The sequence below is a fragment of the Hyla sarda genome, unplaced genomic scaffold, assembly GCF_029499605.1.
Source record: "Hyla sarda isolate aHylSar1 unplaced genomic scaffold, aHylSar1.hap1 scaffold_623, whole genome shotgun sequence".
In the NCBI taxonomy this organism is placed as follows: Eukaryota; Metazoa; Chordata; class Amphibia; order Anura; family Hylidae; genus Hyla; species Hyla sarda.
Window position 1 is genome coordinate 27,895 of NW_026610638.1, and position 20,516 is coordinate 48,410.

A 20,516-nucleotide genomic window follows, 5' to 3' on the forward strand; every position below is an offset into this window, starting at 1 on the left:
AACCAGCCTCCCATACACTCTCTGGGTGGGTGGCAGTCAGCCACCCATACATACATACAGCACAGGCTAAACCCACATCATCACTTAAAAAAAGGACAGGCGACCATTGCACTCTGATGGAGCATTTAGCAATGCAATCCATAGCCTGGCTTTTGCCTGAACCCCCATCACTCCTCCTCTTGCATATAAGACAATATTTCAGATCTGCATATGAAAACAACACGCCTACCTTTGTTGCACATAGCTGCCTGCCTGTCTCTAGTTACCCCACTGGCTGTAGCTGCGTCCCTTCCGACATGGAATAACACCAACTGTAACGATAAACTGAAAATTAACAGTATAAACCTGCATCATTTTGGACTCTGGTATTTGCTGAATCCGGGTGACCTGACAATCGATGGTGGTGCCGCTGGTGATTCTGGCCTTCTTGGAATCTGTTGGGCCTATGTGTTAGCTCACACATCACTTGGGTATCCATGGTAACTACCACAACATGGTCATCTGCAGTTTACATCTAGCCCGTGGCATTGAATGGCATTTTAAAAGTGCTAAGGGTCCTGGTGCAATAATCCTCCCATGAGGATCAGCCTCAACGGCTTTGTAGATTGCACTCATGTCAGCAACTCCATATACATTTTTTTTTCTTCATGCTTCTTTCTTCATCCTTTTTTCTTTCTGTCATTCAGACTTTCATTCATTCGATCTCTCTCACTCACTTGCTTTAACTCATTTGTTCTCACTCACTCACTCACTCACTCAATCACTCACTCACTCATTCACTCTCACTCACTCTCACTCTCTCACTCACTCGCTCACTAAGTCAGTCTCTCTCTCTCTCTCTCTCTTTTTCTTTTTATATATATTTTTTTCCGTCTTCTTCTTCTTCTTCTTCTTCTTCTTCTTCTTCAGACCCTGTCATAGCACTAATGCCTTTCCAATACCACCAGCAGATGGAGACACTCCATTGCAACATTGGTTGTGAGCAGCAGTTTCTAAAAACAAATGCCTCATGGCGGATTTCCCATCCATCAATGGATGGTAAATTTTGTTTTTATCATTCACTGACCACAGATACCAATGCATGGTCAAGCAACAGCAATGACACACCCTTGTGTATAGGCATGAGACCCTCACGTCATTTAACAGGATTCAGCACCACCCACAAGACAGCTACCTGTCATGTCATGTCAAACCTGCACAGGTGTGCTAGATTATTATTATTTAGTTTTATTTAATTTTTTTACACCAATCAGTGTGCAAACATGGTCATTAAAACGCTAAATGAATAGACGTTCATAAACCAGTCAGTGCAACTCATCATTTTGGTCTCCAATTCTCAAACTCAAATTCTCACCCACGGAGGATTAAATGAGAATCTTTCTTGTTTAACACTGGAATGGGGTGGTGCACTGTTCACTACCCGAATATACTGCCACATCGGGTCAATGCATAGGGCGACAGAAGCAAGCTTCCAAATCAGCTCCCTTTCTCAAAAATCCATTTAATTTATGGTCCCCAGATAGGGAACGTATGTATCAGTATGTGCTCACAAGTCACCCAAGTGCAAGTATTCACACAAAAAAAAACGTGCCTCAGGATGCGATCTGTCGCAAGATCCTTTCTTTTTTTACACTTGATCTAAGCCAAAAGGCCTAGAGGGGATAACCGGGAAAGGGGTGGACCCAACCATGTCCCCTTCATGAGCACTCACATTACTCATAGGAATGGAAGGAAGGCTGGCAGCCAACCAGCCTCCCATACACTCTCTGGGTGGGTGGCAGTCAGCCACCCATACATACATACAGCACAGGCTAAACCCACATCATCACTTAAAAAAAGGACAGGCGACCATTGCACTCTGATGGAGCATTTAGCAATGCAATCCATAGCCTGGCTTTTGCCTGAACCCCCATCACTCCTCCTCTTGCATATAAGACAATATTTCAGATCTGCATATGAAAACAACACGCCTACCTTTGTTGCACATAGCTGCCTGCCTGTCTCTAGTTACCCCACTGGCTGTAGCTGCGTCCCTTCCGACATGGAATAACACCAACTGTAACGATAAACTGAAAATTAACAGTATAAACCTGCATCATTTTGGACTCTGGTATTTGCTGAATCCGGGTGACCTGACAATCGATGGTGGTGCCGCTGGTGATTCTGGCCTTCTTGGAATCTGTTGGGCCTATGTGTTAGCTCACACATCACTTGGGTATCCATGGTAACTACCACAACATGGTCATCTGCAGTTTACATCTAGCCCGTGGCATTGAATGGCATTTTAAAAGTGCTAAGGGTCCTGGTGCAATAATCCTCCCATGAGGATCAGCCTCAACGGCTTTGTAGATTGCACTCATGTCAGCAACTCCATATACATTTTTTTTTCTTCATGCTTCTTTCTTCATCCTTTTTTCTTTCTGTCATTCAGACTTTCATTCATTCGATCTCTCTCACTCACTTGCTTTAACTCATTTGTTCTCACTCACTCACTCACTCACTCAATCACTCACTCACTCATTCACTCTCACTCACTCTCACTCTCTCACTCACTCGCTCACTAAGTCAGTCTCTCTCTCTCTCTCTCTCTTTTTCTTTTTATATATATTTTTTTCCGTCTTCTTCTTCTTCTTCTTCTTCTTCTTCTTCAGACCCTGTCATAGCACTAATGCCTTTCCAATACCACCAGCAGATGGAGACACTCCATTGCAACATTGGTTGTGAGCAGCAGTTTCTAAAAACAAATGCCTCATGGCGGATTTCCCATCCATCAATGGATGGTAAATTTTGTTTTTATCATTCACTGACCACAGATACCAATGCATGGTCAAGCAACAGCAATGACACACCCTTGTGTATAGGCATGAGACCCTCACGTCATTTAACAGGATTCAGCACCACCCACAAGACAGCTACCTGTCATGTCATGTCAAACCTGCACAGGTGTGCTAGATTATTATTATTTAGTTTTATTTTATTTTTTTACACCAATCAGTGTGCAAACATGGTCATTAAAACGCTAAATGAATAGACGTTCATAAACCAGTCAGTGCAACTCATCATTTTGGTCTCCAATTCTCAAACTCAAATTCTCACCCACGGAGGATTAAATGAGAATCTTTCTTGTTTAACACTGGAATGGGGTGGTGCACTGTTCACTACCCGAATATACTGCCACATCGGGTCAATGCATAGGGCGACAGAAGCAAGCTTCCAAATCAGCTCCCTTTCTCAAAAATCCATTTAATTTATGGTCCCCAGATAGGGAACGTATGTATCAGTATGTGCTCACAAGTCACCCAAGTGCAAGTATTCACACAAAAAAAAACGTGCCTCAGGATGCGATCTGTCGCAAGATCCTTTCTTTTTTTACACTTGATCTAAGCCAAAAGGCCTAGAGGGGATAACCAGGAAAGGGGTGGACCCAACCATGTCCCCTTCATGAGCACTCACATTACTCATAGGAATGGAAGGAAGGCTGGCAGCCAACCAGCCTCCCATACACTCTCTGGGTGGGTGGCAGTCAGCCACCCATACATACATACAGCACAGGCTAAACCCACATCATCACTTAAAAAAAGGACAGGCGACCATTGCACTCTGATGGAGCATTTAGCAATGCAATCCATAGCCTGGCTTTTGCCTGAACCCCCATCACTCCTCCTCTTGCATATAAGACAATATTTCAGATCTGCATATGAAAACAACACGCCTACCTTTGTTGCACATAGCTGCCTGCCTGTCTCTAGTTACCCCACTGGCTGTAGCTGCGTCCCTTCCGACATGGAATAACACCAACTGTAACGATAAACTGAAAATTAACAGTATAAACCTGCATCATTTTGGACTCTGGTATTTGCTGAATCCGGGTGACCTGACAATCGATGGTGGTGCCGCTGGTGATTCTGGCCTTCTTGGAATCTGTTGGGCCTATGTGTTAGCTCACACATCACTTGGGTATCCATGGTAACTACCACAACATGGTCATCTGCAGTTTACATCTAGCCCGTGGCATTGAATGGCATTTTAAAAGTGCTAAGGGTCCTGGTGCAATAATCCTCCCATGAGGATCAGCCTCAACGGCTTTGTAGATTGCACTCATGTCAGCAACTCCATATACATTTTTTTTTCTTCATGCTTCTTTCTTCATCCTTTTTTCTTTCTGTCATTCAGACTTTCATTCATTCGATCTCTCTCACTCACTTGCTTTAACTCATTTGTTCTCACTCACTCACTCACTCACTCAATCACTCACTCACTCATTCACTCTCACTCACTCTCACTCTCTCACTCACTCGCTCACTAAGTCAGTCTCTCTCTCTCTCTCTCTCTTTTTCTTTTTATATATATTTTTTTCCGTCTTCTTCTTCTTCTTCTTCTTCTTCTTCTTCTTCTTCAGACCCTGTCATAGCACTAATGCCTTTCCAATACCACCAGCAGATGGAGACACTCCATTGCAACATTGGTTGTGAGCAGCAGTTTCTAAAAACAAATGCCTCATGGCGGATTTCCCATCCATCAATGGATGGTAAATTTTGTTTTTATCATTCACTGACCACAGATACCAATGCATGGTCAAGCAACAGCAATGACACACCCTTGTGTATAGGCATGAGACCCTCACGTCATTTAACAGGATTCAGCACCACCCACAAGACAGCTACCTGTCATGTCATGTCAAACCTGCACAGGTGTGCTAGATTATTATTATTTAGTTTTATTTTATTTTTTTACACCAATCAGTGTGCAAACATGGTCATTAAAACGCTAAATGAATAGACGTTCATAAACCAGTCAGTGCAACTCATCATTTTGGTCTCCAATTCTCAAACTCAAATTCTCACCCACGGAGGATTAAATGAGAATCTTTCTTGTTTAACACTGGAATGGGGTGGTGCACTGTTCACTACCCGAATATACTGCCACATCGGGTCAATGCATAGGGCGACAGAAGCAAGCTTCCAAATCAGCTCCCTTTCTCAAAAATCCATTTAATTTATGGTCCCCAGATAGGGAACGTATGTATCAGTATGTGCTCACAAGTCACCCAAGTGCAAGTATTCACACAAAAAAAAACGTGCCTCAGGATGCGATCTGTCGCAAGATCCTTTCTTTTTTTACACTTGATCTAAGCCAAAAGGCCTAGAGGGGATAACCGGGAAAGGGGTGGACCCAACCATGTCCCCTTCATGAGCACTCACATTACTCATAGGAATGGAAGGAAGGCTGGCAGCCAACCAGCCTCCCATACACTCTCTGGGTGGGTGGCAGTCAGCCACCCATACATACATACAGCACAGGCTAAACCCACATCATCACTTAAAAAAAGGACAGGCGACCATTGCACTCTGATGGAGCATTTAGCAATGCAATCCATAGCCTGGCTTTTGCCTGAACCCCCATCACTCCTCCTCTTGCATATAAGACAATATTTCAGATCTGCATATGAAAACAACACGCCTACCTTTGTTGCACATAGCTGCCTGCCTGTCTCTAGTTACCCCACTGGCTGTAGCTGCGTCCCTTCCGACATGGAATAACACCAACTGTAACGATAAACTGAAAATTAACAGTATAAACCTGCATCATTTTGGACTCTGGTATTTGCTGAATCCGGGTGACCTGACAATCGATGGTGGTGCCGCTGGTGATTCTGGCCTTCTTGGAATCTGTTGGGCCTATGTGTTAGCTCACACATCACTTGGGTATCCATGGTAACTACCACAACATGGTCATCTGCAGTTTACATCTAGCCCGTGGCATTGAATGGCATTTTAAAAGTGCTAAGGGTCCTGGTGCAATAATCCTCCCATGAGGATCAGCCTCAACGGCTTTGTAGATTGCACTCATGTCAGCAACTCCATATACATTTTTTTTTCTTCATGCTTCTTTCTTCATCCTTTTTTCTTTCTGTCATTCAGACTTTCATTCATTCGATCTCTCTCACTCACTTGCTTTAACTCATTTGTTCTCACTCACTCACTCACTCACTCAATCACTCACTCATTCACTCTCACTCACTCTCACTCTCTCACTCACTCGCTCACTAAGTCAGTCTCTCTCTCTCTCTCTCTCTTTTTCTTTTTATATATATTTTTTTCCGTCTTCTTCTTCTTCTTCTTCTTCTTCTTCTTCTTCAGACCCTGTCATAGCACTAATGCCTTTCCAATACCACCAGCAGATGGAGACACTCCATTGCAACATTGGTTGTGAGCAGCAGTTTCTAAAAACAAATGCCTCATGGCGGATTTCCCATCCATCAATGGATGGTAAATTTTGTTTTTATCATTCACTGACCACAGATACCAATGCATGGTCAAGCAACAGCAATGACACACCCTTGTGTATAGGCATGAGACCCTCACGTCATTTAACAGGATTCAGCACCACCCACAAGACAGCTACCTGTCATGTCATGTCAAACCTGCACAGGTGTGCTAGATTATTATTATTTAGTTTTATTTTATTTTTTTACACCAATCAGTGTGCAAACATGGTCATTAAAACGCTAAATGAATAGACGTTCATAAACCAGTCAGTGCAACTCATCATTTTGGTCTCCAATTCTCAAACTCAAATTCTCACCCACGGAGGATTAAATGAGAATCTTTCTTGTTTAACACTGGAATGGGGTGGTGCACTGTTCACTACCCGAATATACTGCCACATCGGGTCAATGCATAGGGCGACAGAAGCAAGCTTCCAAATCAGCTCCCTTTCTCAAAAATCCATTTAATTTATGGTCCCCAGATAGGGAACGTATGTATCAGTATGTGCTCACAAGTCACCCAAGTGCAAGTATTCACACAAAAAAAAACGTGCCTCAGGATGCGATCTGTCGCAAGATCCTTTCTTTTTTTACACTTGATCTAAGCCAAAAGGCCTAGAGGGGATAACCGGGAAAGGGGTGGACCCAACCATGTCCCCTTCATGAGCACTCACATTACTCATAGGAATGGAAGGAAGGCTGGCAGCCAACCAGCCTCCCATACACTCTCTGGGTGGGTGGCAGTCAGCCACCCATACATACATACAGCACAGGCTAAACCCACATCATCACTTAAAAAAAGGACAGGCGACCATTGCACTCTGATGGAGCATTTAGCAATGCAATCCATAGCCTGGCTTTTGCCTGAACCCCCATCACTCCTCCTCTTGCATATAAGACAATATTTCAGATCTGCATATGAAAACAACACGCCTACCTTTGTTGCACATAGCTGCCTGCCTGTCTCTAGTTACCCCACTGGCTGTAGCTGCGTCCCTTCCGACATGGAATAACACCAACTGTAACGATAAACTGAAAATTAACAGTATAAACCTGCATCATTTTGGACTCTGGTATTTGCTGAATCCGGGTGACCTGACAATCGATGGTGGTGCCGCTGGTGATTCTGGCCTTCTTGGAATCTGTTGGGCCTATGTGTTAGCTCACACATCACTTGGGTATCCATGGTAACTACCACAACATGGTCATCTGCAGTTTACATCTAGCCCGTGGCATTGAATGGCATTTTAAAAGTGCTAAGGGTCCTGGTGCAATAATCCTCCCATGAGGATCAGCCTCAACGGCTTTGTAGATTGCACTCATGTCAGCAACTCCATATACATTTTTTTTTCTTCATGCTTCTTTCTTCATCCTTTTTTCTTTCTGTCATTCAGACTTTCATTCATTCGATCTCTCTCACTCACTTGCTTTAACTCATTTGTTCTCACTCACTCACTCACTCACTCAATCACTCACTCACTCATTCACTCTCACTCACTCTCACTCTCTCACTCACTCGCTCACTAAGTCAGTCTCTCTCTCTCTCTCTCTCTCTTTTTCTTTTTATATATATTTTTTTCCGTCTTCTTCTTCTTCTTCTTCTTCTTCTTCTTCAGACCCTGTCATAGCACTAATGCCTTTCCAATACCACCAGCAGATGGAGACACTCCATTGCAACATTGGTTGTGAGCAGCAGTTTCTAAAAACAAATGCCTCATGGCGGATTTCCCATCCATCAATGGATGGTAAATTTTGTTTTTATCATTCACTGACCACAGATACCAATGCATGGTCAAGCAACAGCAATGACACACCCTTGTGTATAGGCATGAGACCCTCACGTCATTTAACAGGATTCAGCACCACCCACAAGACAGCTACCTGTCATGTCATGTCAAACCTGCACAGGTGTGCTAGATTATTATTATTTAGTTTTATTTTATTTTTTTACACCAATCAGTGTGCAAACATGGTCATTAAAACGCTAAATGAATAGACGTTCATAAACCAGTCAGTGCAACTCATCATTTTGGTCTCCAATTCTCAAACTCAAATTCTCACCCACGGAGGATTAAATGAGAATCTTTCTTGTTTAACACTGGAATGGGGTGGTGCACTGTTCACTACCCGAATATACTGCCACATCGGGTCAATGCATAGGGCGACAGAAGCAAGCTTCCAAATCAGCTCCCTTTCTCAAAAATCCATTTAATTTATGGTCCCCAGATAGGGAACGTATGTATCAGTATGTGCTCACAAGTCACCCAAGTGCAAGTATTCACACAAAAAAAAACGTGCCTCAGGATGCGATCTGTCGCAAGATCCTTTCTTTTTTTACACTTGATCTAAGCCAAAAGGCCTAGAGGGGATAACCGGGAAAGGGGTGGACCCAACCATGTCCCCTTCATGAGCACTCACATTACTCATAGGAATGGAAGGAAGGCTGGCAGCCAACCAGCCTCCCATACACTCTCTGGGTGGGTGGCAGTCAGCCACCCATACATACATACAGCACAGGCTAAACCCACATCATCACTTAAAAAAAGGACAGGCGACCATTGCACTCTGATGGAGCATTTAGCAATGCAATCCATAGCCTGGCTTTTGCCTGAACCCCCATCACTCCTCCTCTTGCATATAAGACAATATTTCAGATCTGCATATGAAAACAACACGCCTACCTTTGTTGCACATAGCTGCCTGCCTGTCTCTAGTTACCCCACTGGCTGTAGCTGCGTCCCTTCCGACATGGAATAACACCAACTGTAACGATAAACTGAAAATTAACAGTATAAACCTGCATCATTTTGGACTCTGGTATTTGCTGAATCCGGGTGACCTGACAATCGATGGTGGTGCCGCTGGTGATTCTGGCCTTCTTGGAATCTGTTGGGCCTATGTGTTAGCTCACACATCACTTGGGTATCCATGGTAACTACCACAACATGGTCATCTGCAGTTTACATCTAGCCCGTGGCATTGAATGGCATTTTAAAAGTGCTAAGGGTCCTGGTGCAATAATCCTCCCATGAGGATCAGCCTCAACGGCTTTGTAGATTGCACTCATGTCAGCAACTCCATATACATTTTTTTTTCTTCATGCTTCTTTCTTCATCCTTTTTTCTTTCTGTCATTCAGACTTTCATTCATTCGATCTCTCTCACTCACTTGCTTTAACTCATTTGTTCTCACTCACTCACTCACTCACTAAATCACTCACTCACTCATTCACTCTCACTCACTCTCACTCTCTCACTCACTCGCTCACTAAGTCAGTCTCTCTCTCTCTCTCTCTCTTTTTCTTTTTATATATATTTTTTTCCGTCTTCTTCTTCTTCTTCTTCTTCTTCTTCAGACCCTGTCATAGCACTAATGCCTTTCCAATACCACCAGCAGATGGAGACACTCCATTGCAACATTGGTTGTGAGCAGCAGTTTCTAAAAACAAATGCCTCATGGCGGATTTCCCATCCATCAATGGATGGTAAATTTTGTTTTTATCATTCACTGACCACAGATACCAATGCATGGTCAAGCAACAGCAATGACACACCCTTGTGTATAGGCATGAGACCCTCACGTCATTTAACAGGATTCAGCACCACCCACAAGACAGCTACCTGTCATGTCATGTCAAACCTGCACAGGTGTGCTAGATTATTATTATTTAGTTTTATTTTATTTTTTTACACCAATCAGTGTGCAAACATGGTCATTAAAACGCTAAATGAATAGACGTTCATAAACCAGTCAGTGCAACTCATCATTTTGGTCTCCAATTCTCAAACTCAAATTCTCACCCACGGAGGATTAAATGAGAATCTTTCTTGTTTAACACTGGAATGGGGTGGTGCACTGTTCACTACCCGAATATACTGCCACATCGGGTCAATGCATAGGGCGACAGAAGCAAGCTTCCAAATCAGCTCCCTTTCTCAAAAATCCATTTAATTTATGGTCCCCAGATAGGGAACGTATGTATCAGTATGTGCTCACAAGTCACCCAAGTGCAAGTATTCACACAAAAAAAAACGTGCCTCAGGATGCGATCTGTTGCAAGATCCTTTCTTTTTTTACACTTGATCTAAGCCAAAAGGCCTAGAGGGGATAACCGGGAAAGGGGTGGACCCAACCATGTCCCCTTCATGAGCACTCACATTACTCATAGGAATGGAAGGAAGGCTGGCAGCCAACCAGCCTCCCATACACTCTCTGGGTGGGTGGCAGTCAGCCACCCATACATACATACAGCACAGGCTAAACCCACATCATCACTTAAAAAAAGGACAGGCGACCATTGCACTCTGATGGAGCATTTAGCAATGCAATCCATAGCCTGGCTTTTGCCTGAACCCCCATCACTCCTCCTCTTGCATATAAGACAATATTTCAGATCTGCATATGAAAACAACACGCCTACCTTTGTTGCACATAGCTGCCTGCCTGTCTCTAGTTACCCCACTGGCTGTAGCTGCGTCCCTTCCGACATGGAATAACACCAACTGTAAAGATAAACTGAAAATTAACAGTATAAACCTGCATCATTTTGGACTCTGGTATTTGCTGAATCCGGGTGACCTGACAATCGATGGTGGTGCCGCTGGTGATTCTGGCCTTCTTGGAATCTGTTGGGCCTATGTGTTAGCTCACACATCACTTGGGTATCCATGGTAACTACCACAACATGGTCATCTGCAGTTTACATCTAGCCCGTGGCATTGAATGGCATTTTAAAAGTGCTAAGGGTCCTGGTGCAATAATCCTCCCATGAGGATCAGCCTCAACGGCTTTGTAGATTGCACTCATGTCAGCAACTCCATATACATTTTTTTTTCTTCATGCTTCTTTCTTCATCCTTTTTTCTTTCTGTCATTCAGACTTTCATTCATTCGATCTCTCTCACTCACTTGCTTTAACTCATTTGTTCTCACTCACTCACTCACTCACTCAATCACTCACTCACTCATTCACTCTCACTCACTCTCACTCTCTCACTCACTCGCTCACTAAGTCAGTCTCTCTCTCTCTCTCTCTCTTTTTCTTTTTATATATATTTTTTTCCGTCTTCTTCTTCTTCTTCTTCTTCTTCTTCTTCAGACCCTGTCATAGCACTAATGCCTTTCCAATACCACCAGCAGATGGAGACACTCCATTGCAACATTGGTTGTGAGCAGCAGTTTCTAAAAACAAATGCCTCATGGCGGATTTCCCATCCATCAATGGATGGTAAATTTTGTTTTTATCATTCACTGACCACAGATACCAATGCATGGTCAAGCAACAGCAATGACACACCCTTGTGTATAGGCATGAGACCCTCACGTCATTTAACAGGATTCAGCACCACCCACAAGACAGCTACCTGTCATGTCATGTCAAACCTGCACAGGTGTGCTAGATTATTATTATTTAGTTTTATTTTATTTTTTTACACCAATCAGTGTGCAAACATGGTCATTAAAACGCTAAATGAATAGACGTTCATAAACCAGTCAGTGCAACTCATCATTTTGGTCTCCAATTCTCAAACTCAAATTCTCACCCACGGAGGATTAAATGAGAATCTTTCTTGTTTAACACTGGAATGGGGTGGTGCACTGTTCACTACCCGAATATACTGCCACATCGGGTCAATGCATAGGGCGACAGAAGCAAGCTTCCAAATCAGCTCCCTTTCTCAAAAATCCATTTAATTTATGGTCCCCAGATAGGGAACGTATGTATCAGTATGTGCTCACAAGTCACCCAAGTGCAAGTATTCACACAAAAAAAAACGTGCCTCAGGATGCGATCTGTCGCAAGATCCTTTCTTTTTTTACACTTGATCTAAGCCAAAAGGCCTAGAGGGGATAACCGGGAAAGGGGTGGACCCAACCATGTCCCCTTCATGAGCACTCACATTACTCATAGGAATGGAAGGAAGGCTGGCAGCCAACCAGCCTCCCATACACTCTCTGGGTGGGTGGCAGTCAGCCACCCATACATACATACAGCACAGGCTAAACCCACATCATCACTTAAAAAAAGGACAGGCGACCATTGCACTCTGATGGAGCATTTAGCAATGCAATCCATAGCCTGGCTTTTGCCTGAACCCCCATCACTCCTCCTCTTGCATATAAGACAATATTTCAGATCTGCATATGAAAACAACACGCCTACCTTTGTTGCACATAGCTGCCTGCCTGTCTCTAGTTACCCCACTGGCTGTAGCTGCGTCCCTTCCGACATGGAATAACACCAACTGTAACGATAAACTGAAAATTAACAGTATAAACCTGCATCATTTTGGACTCTGGTATTTGCTGAATCCGGGTGACCTGACAATCGATGGTGGTGCCGCTGGTGATTCTGGCCTTCTTGGAATCTGTTGGGCCTATGTGTTAGCTCACACATCACTTGGGTATCCATGGTAACTACCACAACATGGTCATCTGCAGTTTACATCTAGCCCGTGGCATTGAATGGCATTTTAAAAGTGCTAAGGGTCCTGGTGCAATAATCCTCCCATGAGGATCAGCCTCAACGGCTTTGTAGATTGCACTCATGTCAGCAACTCCATATACATTTTTTTTTCTTCATGCTTCTTTCTTCATCCTTTTTTCTTTCTGTCATTCAGACTTTCATTCATTCGATCTCTCTCACTCACTTGCTTTAACTCATTTGTTCTCACTCACTCACTCACTCACTCAATCACTCACTCACTCATTCACTCTCACTCACTCTCACTCTCTCACTCACTCGCTCACTAAGTCAGTCTCTCTCTCTCTCTCTCTCTTTTTCTTTTTATATATATTTTTTTCCGTCTTCTTCTTCTTCTTCTTCTTCTTCTTCTTCAGACCCTGTCATAGCACTAATGCCTTTCCAATACCACCAGCAGATGGAGACACTCCATTGCAACATTGGTTGTGAGCAGCAGTTTCTAAAAACAAATGCCTCATGGCGGATTTCCCATCCATCAATGGATGGTAAATTTTGTTTTTATCATTCACTGACCACAGATACCAATGCATGGTCAAGCAACAGCAATGACACACCCTTGTGTATAGGCATGAGACCCTCACGTCATTTAACAGGATTCAGCACCACCCACAAGACAGCTACCTGTCATGTCATGTCAAACCTGCACAGGTGTGCTAGATTATTATTATTTAGTTTTATTTTATTTTTTTACACCAATCAGTGTGCAAACATGGTCATTAAAACGCTAAATGAATAGACGTTCATAAACCAGTCAGTGCAACTCATCATTTTGGTCTCCAATTCTCAAACTCAAATTCTCACCCACGGAGGATTAAATGAGAATCTTTCTTGTTTAACACTGGAATGGGGTGGTGCACTGTTCACTACCCGAATATACTGCCACATCGGGTCAATGCATAGGGCGACAGAAGCAAGCTTCCAAATCAGCTCCCTTTCTCAAAAATCCATTTAATTTATGGTCCCCAGATAGGGAACGTATGTATCAGTATGTGCTCACAAGTCACCCAAGTGCAAGTATTCACACAAAAAAAAACGTGCCTCAGGATGCGATCTGTCGCAAGATCCTTTCTTTTTTTACACTTGATCTAAGCCAAAAGGCCTAGAGGGGATAACCGGGAAAGGGGTGGACCCAACCATGTCCCCTTCATGAGCACTCACATTACTCATAGGAATGGAAGGAAGGCTGGCAGCCAACCAGCCTCCCATACACTCTCTGGGTGGGTGGCAGTCAGCCACCCATACATACATACAGCACAGGCTAAACCCACATCATCACTTAAAAAAAGGACAGGCGACCATTGCACTCTGATGGAGCATTTAGCAATGCAATCCATAGCCTGGCTTTTGCCTGAACCCCCATCACTCCTCCTCTTGCATATAAGACAATATTTCAGATCTGCATATGAAAACAACACGCCTACCTTTGTTGCACATAGCTGCCTGCCTGTCTCTAGTTACCCCACTGGCTGTAGCTGCGTCCCTTCCGACATGGAATAACACCAACTGTAACGATAAACTGAAAATTAACAGTATAAACCTGCATCATTTTGGACTCTGGTATTTGCTGAATCCGGGTGACCTGACAATCGATGGTGGTGCCGCTGGTGATTCTGGCCTTCTTGGAATCTGTTGGGCCTATGTGTTAGCTCACACATCACTTGGGTATCCATGGTAACTACCACAACATGGTCATCTGCAGTTTACATCTAGCCCGTGGCATTGAATGGCATTTTAAAAGTGCTAAGGGTCCTGGTGCAATAATCCTCCCATGAGGATCAGCCTCAACGGCTTTGTAGATTGCACTCATGTCAGCAACTCCATATACATTTTTTTTTCTTCATGCTTCTTTCTTCATCCTTTTTTCTTTCTGTCATTCAGACTTTCATTCATTCGATCTCTCTCACTCACTTGCTTTAACTCATTTGTTCTCACTCACTCACTCACTCACTCAATCACTCACTCACTCATTCACTCTCACTCACTCTCACTCTCTCACTCACTCGCTCACTAAGTCAGTCTCTCTCTCTCTCTCTTTTTCTTTTTATATATATTTTTTTCCGTCTTCTTCTTCTTCTTCTTCTTCTTCAGACCCTGTCATAGCACTAATGCCTTTCCAATACCACCAGCAGATGGAGACACTCCATTGCAACATTGGTTGTGAGCAGCAGTTTCTAAAAACAAATGCCTCATGGCGGATTTCCCATCCATCAATGGATGGTAAATTTTGTTTTTATCATTCACTGACCACAGATACCAATGCATGGTCAAGCAACAGCAATGACACACCCTTGTGTATAGGCATGAGACCCTCACGTCATTTAACAGGATTCAGCACCACCCACAAGACAGCTACCTGTCATGTCATGTCAAACCTGCACAGGTGTGCTAGATTATTATTATTTAGTTTTATTTTATTTTTTTACACCAATCAGTGTGCAAACATGGTCATTAAAACGCTAAATGAATAGACGTTCATAAACCAGTCAGTGCAACTCATCATTTTGGTCTCCAATTCTCAAACTCAAATTCTCACCCACGGAGGATTAAATGAGAATCTTTCTTGTTTAACACTGGAATGGGGTGGTGCACTGTTCACTACCCGAATATACTGCCACATCGGGTCAATGCATAGGGCGACAGAAGCAAGCTTCCAAATCAGCTCCCTTTCTCAAAAATCCATTTAATTTATGGTCCCCAGATAGGGAACGTATGTATCAGTATGTGCTCACAAGTCACCCAAGTGCAAGTATTCACACAAAAAAAAACGTGCCTCAGGATGCGATCTGTCGCAAGATCCTTTCTTTTTTTACACTTGATCTAAGCCAAAAGGCCTAGAGGGGATAACCGGGAAAGGGGTGGACCCAACCATGTCCCCTTCATGAGCACTCACATTACTCATAGGAATGGAAGGAAGGCTGGCAGCCAACCAGCCTCCCATACACTCTCTGGGTGGGTGGCAGTCAGCCACCCATACATACATACAGCACAGGCTAAACCCACATCATCACTTAAAAAAAGGACAGGCGACCATTGCACTCTGATGGAGCATTTAGCAATGCAATCCATAGCCTGGCTTTTGCCTGAACCCCCATCACTCCTCCTCTTGCATATAAGACAATATTTCAGATCTGCATATGAAAACAACACGCCTACCTTTGTTGCACATAGCTGCCTGCCTGTCTCTAGTTACCCCACTGGCTGTAGCTGCGTCCCTTCCGACATGGAATAACACCAACTGTAACGATAAACTGAAAATTAACAGTATAAACCTGCATCATTTTGGACTCTGGTATTTGCTGAATCCGGGTGACCTGACAATCGATGGTGGTGCCGCTGGTGATTCTGGCCTTCTTGGAATCTGTTGGGCCTATGTGTTAGCTCACACATCACTTGGGTATCCATGGTAACTACCACAACATGGTCATCTGCAGTTTACATCTAGCCCGTGGCATTGAATGGCATTTTAAAAGTGCTAAGGGTCCTGGTGCAATAATCCTCCCATGAGGATCAGCCTCAACGGCTTTGTAGATTGCACTCATGTCAGCAACTCCATATACATTTTTTTTTCTTCATGCTTCTTTCTTCATCCTTTTTTCTTTCTGTCATTCAGACTTTCATTCATTCGATCTCTCTCACTCACTTGCTTTAACTCATTTGTTCTCACTCACTCACTCACTCACTCAATCACTCACTCACTCATTCACTCTCACTCACTCTCACTCTCTCACTCACTCGCTCACTAAGTCAGTCTCTCTCTCTCTCTCTCTCTTTTTCTTTTTATATATATTTTTTTCCGTCTTCTTCTTCTTCTTCTTCTTCTTCAGACCCTGTCATAGCACTAATGCCTTTCCAATACCACCAGCAGATGGAGACACTCCATTGCAACATTGGTTGTGAGCAGCAGTTTCTAAAAACAAATGCCTCATGGCGGATTTCCCATCCATCAATGGATGGTAAATTTTGTTTTTATCATTCACTGACCACAGATACCAATGCATGGTCAAGCAACAGCAATGACACACCCTTGTGTATAGGCATGAGACCCTCACGTCATTTAACAGGATTCAGCACCACCCACAAGACAGCTACCTGTCATGTCATGTCAAACCTGCACAGGTGTGCTAGATTATTATTATTTAGTTTTATTTTATTTTTTTACACCAATCAGTGTGCAAACATGGTCATTAAAACGCTAAATGAATAGACGTTCATAAACCAGTCAGTGCAACTCATCATTTTGGTCTCCAATTCTCAAACTCAAATTCTCACCCACGGAGGATTAAATGAGAATCTTTCTTGTTTAACACTGGAATGGGGTGGTGCACTGTTCACTACCCGAATATACTGCCACATCGGGTCAATGCATAGGGCGACAGAAGCAAGCTTCCAAATCAGCTCCCTTTCTCAAAAATCCATTTAATTTATGGTCCCCAGATAGGGAACGTATGTATCAGTATGTGCTCACAAGTCACCCAAGTGCAAGTATTCACACAAAAAAAAACGTGCCTCAGGATGCGATCTGTCGCAAGATCCTTTCTTTTTTTACACTTGATCTAAGCCAAAAGGCCTAGAGGGGATAACCGGGAAAGGGGTGGACCCAACCATGTCCCCTTCATGAGCACTCACATTACTCATAGGAATGGAAGGAAGGCTGGCAGCCAACCAGCCTCCCATACACTCTCTGGGTGGGTGGCAGTCAGCCACCCATACATACATACAGCACAGGCTAAACCCACATCATCACTTAAAAAAAGGACAGGCGACCATTGCACTCTGATGGAGCATTTAGCAATGCAATCCATAGCCTGGCTTTTGCCTGAACCCCCATCACTCCTCCTCTTGCATATAAGACAATATTTCAGATCTGCATATGAAAACAACACGCCTACCTTTGTTGCACATAGCTGCCTGCCTGTCTCTAGTTACCCCACTGGCTGTAGCTGCGTCCCTTCCGACATGGAATAACACCAACTGTAACGATAAACTGAAAATTAACAGTATAAACCTGCATCATTTTGGACTCTGGTATTTGCTGAATCCGGGTGACCTGACAATCGATGGTGGTGCCGCTGGTGATTCTGGCCTTCTTGGAATCTGTTGGGCCTATGTGTTAGCTCACACATCACTTGGGTATCCATGGTAACTACCACAACATGGTCATCTGCAGTTTACATCTAGCCCGTGGCATTGAATGGCATTTTAAAAGTGCTAAGGGTCCTGGTGCAATAATCCTCCCATGAGGATCAGCCTCAACGGCTTTGTAGATTGCACTCATGTCAGCAACTCCATATACATTTTTTTTTCTTCATGCTTCTTTCTTCATCCTTTTTTCTTTCTGTCATTCAGACTTTCATTCATTCGATCTCTCTCACTCACTTGCTTTAACTCATTTGTTCTCACTCACTCACTCACTCACTCAATCACTCACTCACTCATTCACTCTCACTCACTCTCACTCTCTCACTCACTCGCTCACTAAGTCAGTCTCTCTCTCTCTCTCTCTCTCTTTTTCTTTTTATATATATTTTTTTCCGTCTTCTTCTTCTTCTTCTTCTTCTTCTTCTTCAGACCCTGTCATAGCACTAATGCCTTTCCAATACCACCAGCAGATGGAGACACTCCATTGCAACATTGGTTGTGAGCAGCAGTTTCTAAAAACAAATGCCTCATGGCGGATTTCCCATCCATCAATGGATGGTAAATTTTGTTTTTATCATTCACTGACCACAGATACCAATGCATGGTCAAGCAACAGCAATGACACACCCTTGTGTATAGGCATGAGACCCTCACGTCATTTAACAGGATTCAGCACCACCCACAAGACAGCTACCTGTCATGTCATGTCAAACCTGCACAGGTGTGCTAGATTATTATTATTTAGTTTTATTTTATTTTTTTACACCAATCAGTGTGCAAACATGGTCATTAAAACGCTAAATGAATAGACGTTCATAAACCAGTCAGTGCAACTCATCATTTTGGTCTCCAATTCTCAAACTCAAATTCTCACCCACGGAGGATTAAATGAGAATCTTTCTTGTTTAACACTGGAATGGGGTGGTGCACTGTTCACTACCCGAATATACTGCCACATCGGGTCAATGCATAGGGCGACAGAAGCAAGCTTCCAAATCAGCTCCCTTTCTCAAAAATCCATTTAATTTATGGTCCCCAGATAGGGAACGTATGTATCAGTATGTGCTCACAAGTCACCCAAGTGCAAGTATTCACACAAAAAAAAACGTGCCTCAGGATGCGATCTGTCGCAAGATCCTTTCTTTTTTTACACTTGATCTAAGCCAAAAGGCCTAGAGGGGATAACCGGGAAAGGGGTGGACCCAACCATGTCCCCTTCATGAGCACTCACATTACTCATAGGAATGGAAGGAAGGCTGGCAGCCAACCAGCCTCCCATACACTCTCTGGGTGGGTGGCAGTCAGCCACCCATACATACATACAGCACAGGCTAAACCCACATCATCACTTAAAAAAAGGACAGGCGACCATTGCACTCTGATGGAGCATTTAGCAATGCAATCCATAGCCTGGCTTTTGCCTGAACCCCCATCACTCCTCCTCTTGCATATAAGACAATATTTCAGATCTGCATATGAAAACAACACGCCTACCTTTGTTGCACATAGCTGCCTGCCTGTCTCTAGTTACCCCACTGGCTGTAGCTGCGTCCCTTCCGACATGGAATAACACCAACTGTAACGATAAACTGAAAATTAACAGTATAAACCTGCATCATTTTGGACTCTGGTATTTGCTGAATCCGGGTGACCTGACAATCGATGGTGGTGCCGCTGGTGATTCTGGCCTTCTTGGAATCTGTTGGGCCTATGTGTTAGCTCACACATCACTTGGGTATCCATGGTAACTACCACAACATGGTCATCTGCAGTTTACATCTAGCCCGTGGCATTGAATGGCATTTTAAAAGTGCTAAGGGTCCTGGTGCAATAATCCTCCCATGAGGATCAGCCTCAACGGCTTTGTAGATTGCACTCATGTCAGCAACTCCATATACATTTTTTTTTCTTCATGCTTCTTTCTTCATCCTTTTTTCTTTCTGTCATTCAGACTTTCATTCATTCGATCTCTCTCACTCACTTGCTTTAACTCATTTGTTCTCACTCACTCACTCACTCACTCAATCACTCACTCACTCATTCACTCTCACTCACTCTCACTCTCTCACTCACTCGCTCACTAAGTCAGTCTCTCTCTCTCTCTCTCTCTTTTTCTTTTTATATATATTTTTTTCCGTCTTCTTCTTCTTCTTCTTCTTCTTCTTCTTCAGACCCTGTCATAGCACTAATGCCTTTCCAATACCACCAGCAGATGGAGACACTCCATTGCAACATTGGTTGTGAGCAGCAGTTTCTAAAAACAAATGCCTCATGGCGGATTTCCCATCCATCAATGGATGGTAAATTTTGTTTTTATCATTCACTGACCACAGATACCAATGCATGGTCAAGCAACAGCAATGACACACCCTTGTGTATAGGCATGAGACCCTCACGTCATTTAACAGGATTCAGCACCACCCACAAGACAGCTACCTGTCATGTCATGTCAAACCTGCACAGGTGTGCTAGATTATTATTATTTAGTTTTATTTTATTTTTTTACACCAATCAGTGTGCAAACATGGTCATTAAAACGCTAAATGAATAGACGTTCATAAACCAGTCAGTGCAACTCATCATTTTGGTCTCCAATTCTCAAACTCAAATTCTCACCCACGGAGGA

The 20,516-nt window shown here is 43.4% G+C and overlaps 11 pseudogenes; all 11 read right to left on the reverse strand.

The window, feature by feature from the left end:
• Positions 1 to 1,399: 1,399 nt before the first annotated feature.
• Positions 1,400 to 1,663, reverse strand: LOC130341650 (U2 spliceosomal RNA; annotated as a pseudogene).
• A 1,478-nt stretch (positions 1,664 to 3,141) lies between these two features.
• On the reverse strand, positions 3,142 to 3,405 carry LOC130341651 (U2 spliceosomal RNA; annotated as a pseudogene).
• A 1,484-nt stretch (positions 3,406 to 4,889) lies between these two features.
• LOC130341653 (U2 spliceosomal RNA) lies at positions 4,890 to 5,153 on the reverse strand (annotated as a pseudogene).
• A 1,477-nt stretch (positions 5,154 to 6,630) lies between these two features.
• Positions 6,631 to 6,894, reverse strand: LOC130341654 (U2 spliceosomal RNA; annotated as a pseudogene).
• A 1,480-nt stretch (positions 6,895 to 8,374) lies between these two features.
• LOC130341655 (U2 spliceosomal RNA) lies at positions 8,375 to 8,638 on the reverse strand (annotated as a pseudogene).
• Positions 8,639 to 10,113: 1,475 nt separating this feature from the next.
• LOC130341608 (U2 spliceosomal RNA) lies at positions 10,114 to 10,377 on the reverse strand (annotated as a pseudogene).
• Positions 10,378 to 11,855: 1,478 nt separating this feature from the next.
• LOC130341656 (U2 spliceosomal RNA) lies at positions 11,856 to 12,119 on the reverse strand (annotated as a pseudogene).
• A 1,478-nt stretch (positions 12,120 to 13,597) lies between these two features.
• LOC130341657 (U2 spliceosomal RNA) lies at positions 13,598 to 13,861 on the reverse strand (annotated as a pseudogene).
• A 1,468-nt stretch (positions 13,862 to 15,329) lies between these two features.
• LOC130341658 (U2 spliceosomal RNA) lies at positions 15,330 to 15,593 on the reverse strand (annotated as a pseudogene).
• Positions 15,594 to 17,065: 1,472 nt separating this feature from the next.
• Positions 17,066 to 17,329, reverse strand: LOC130341660 (U2 spliceosomal RNA; annotated as a pseudogene).
• Positions 17,330 to 18,809: 1,480 nt separating this feature from the next.
• On the reverse strand, positions 18,810 to 19,073 carry LOC130341661 (U2 spliceosomal RNA; annotated as a pseudogene).
• Positions 19,074 to 20,516: the final 1,443 nt, after the last annotated feature.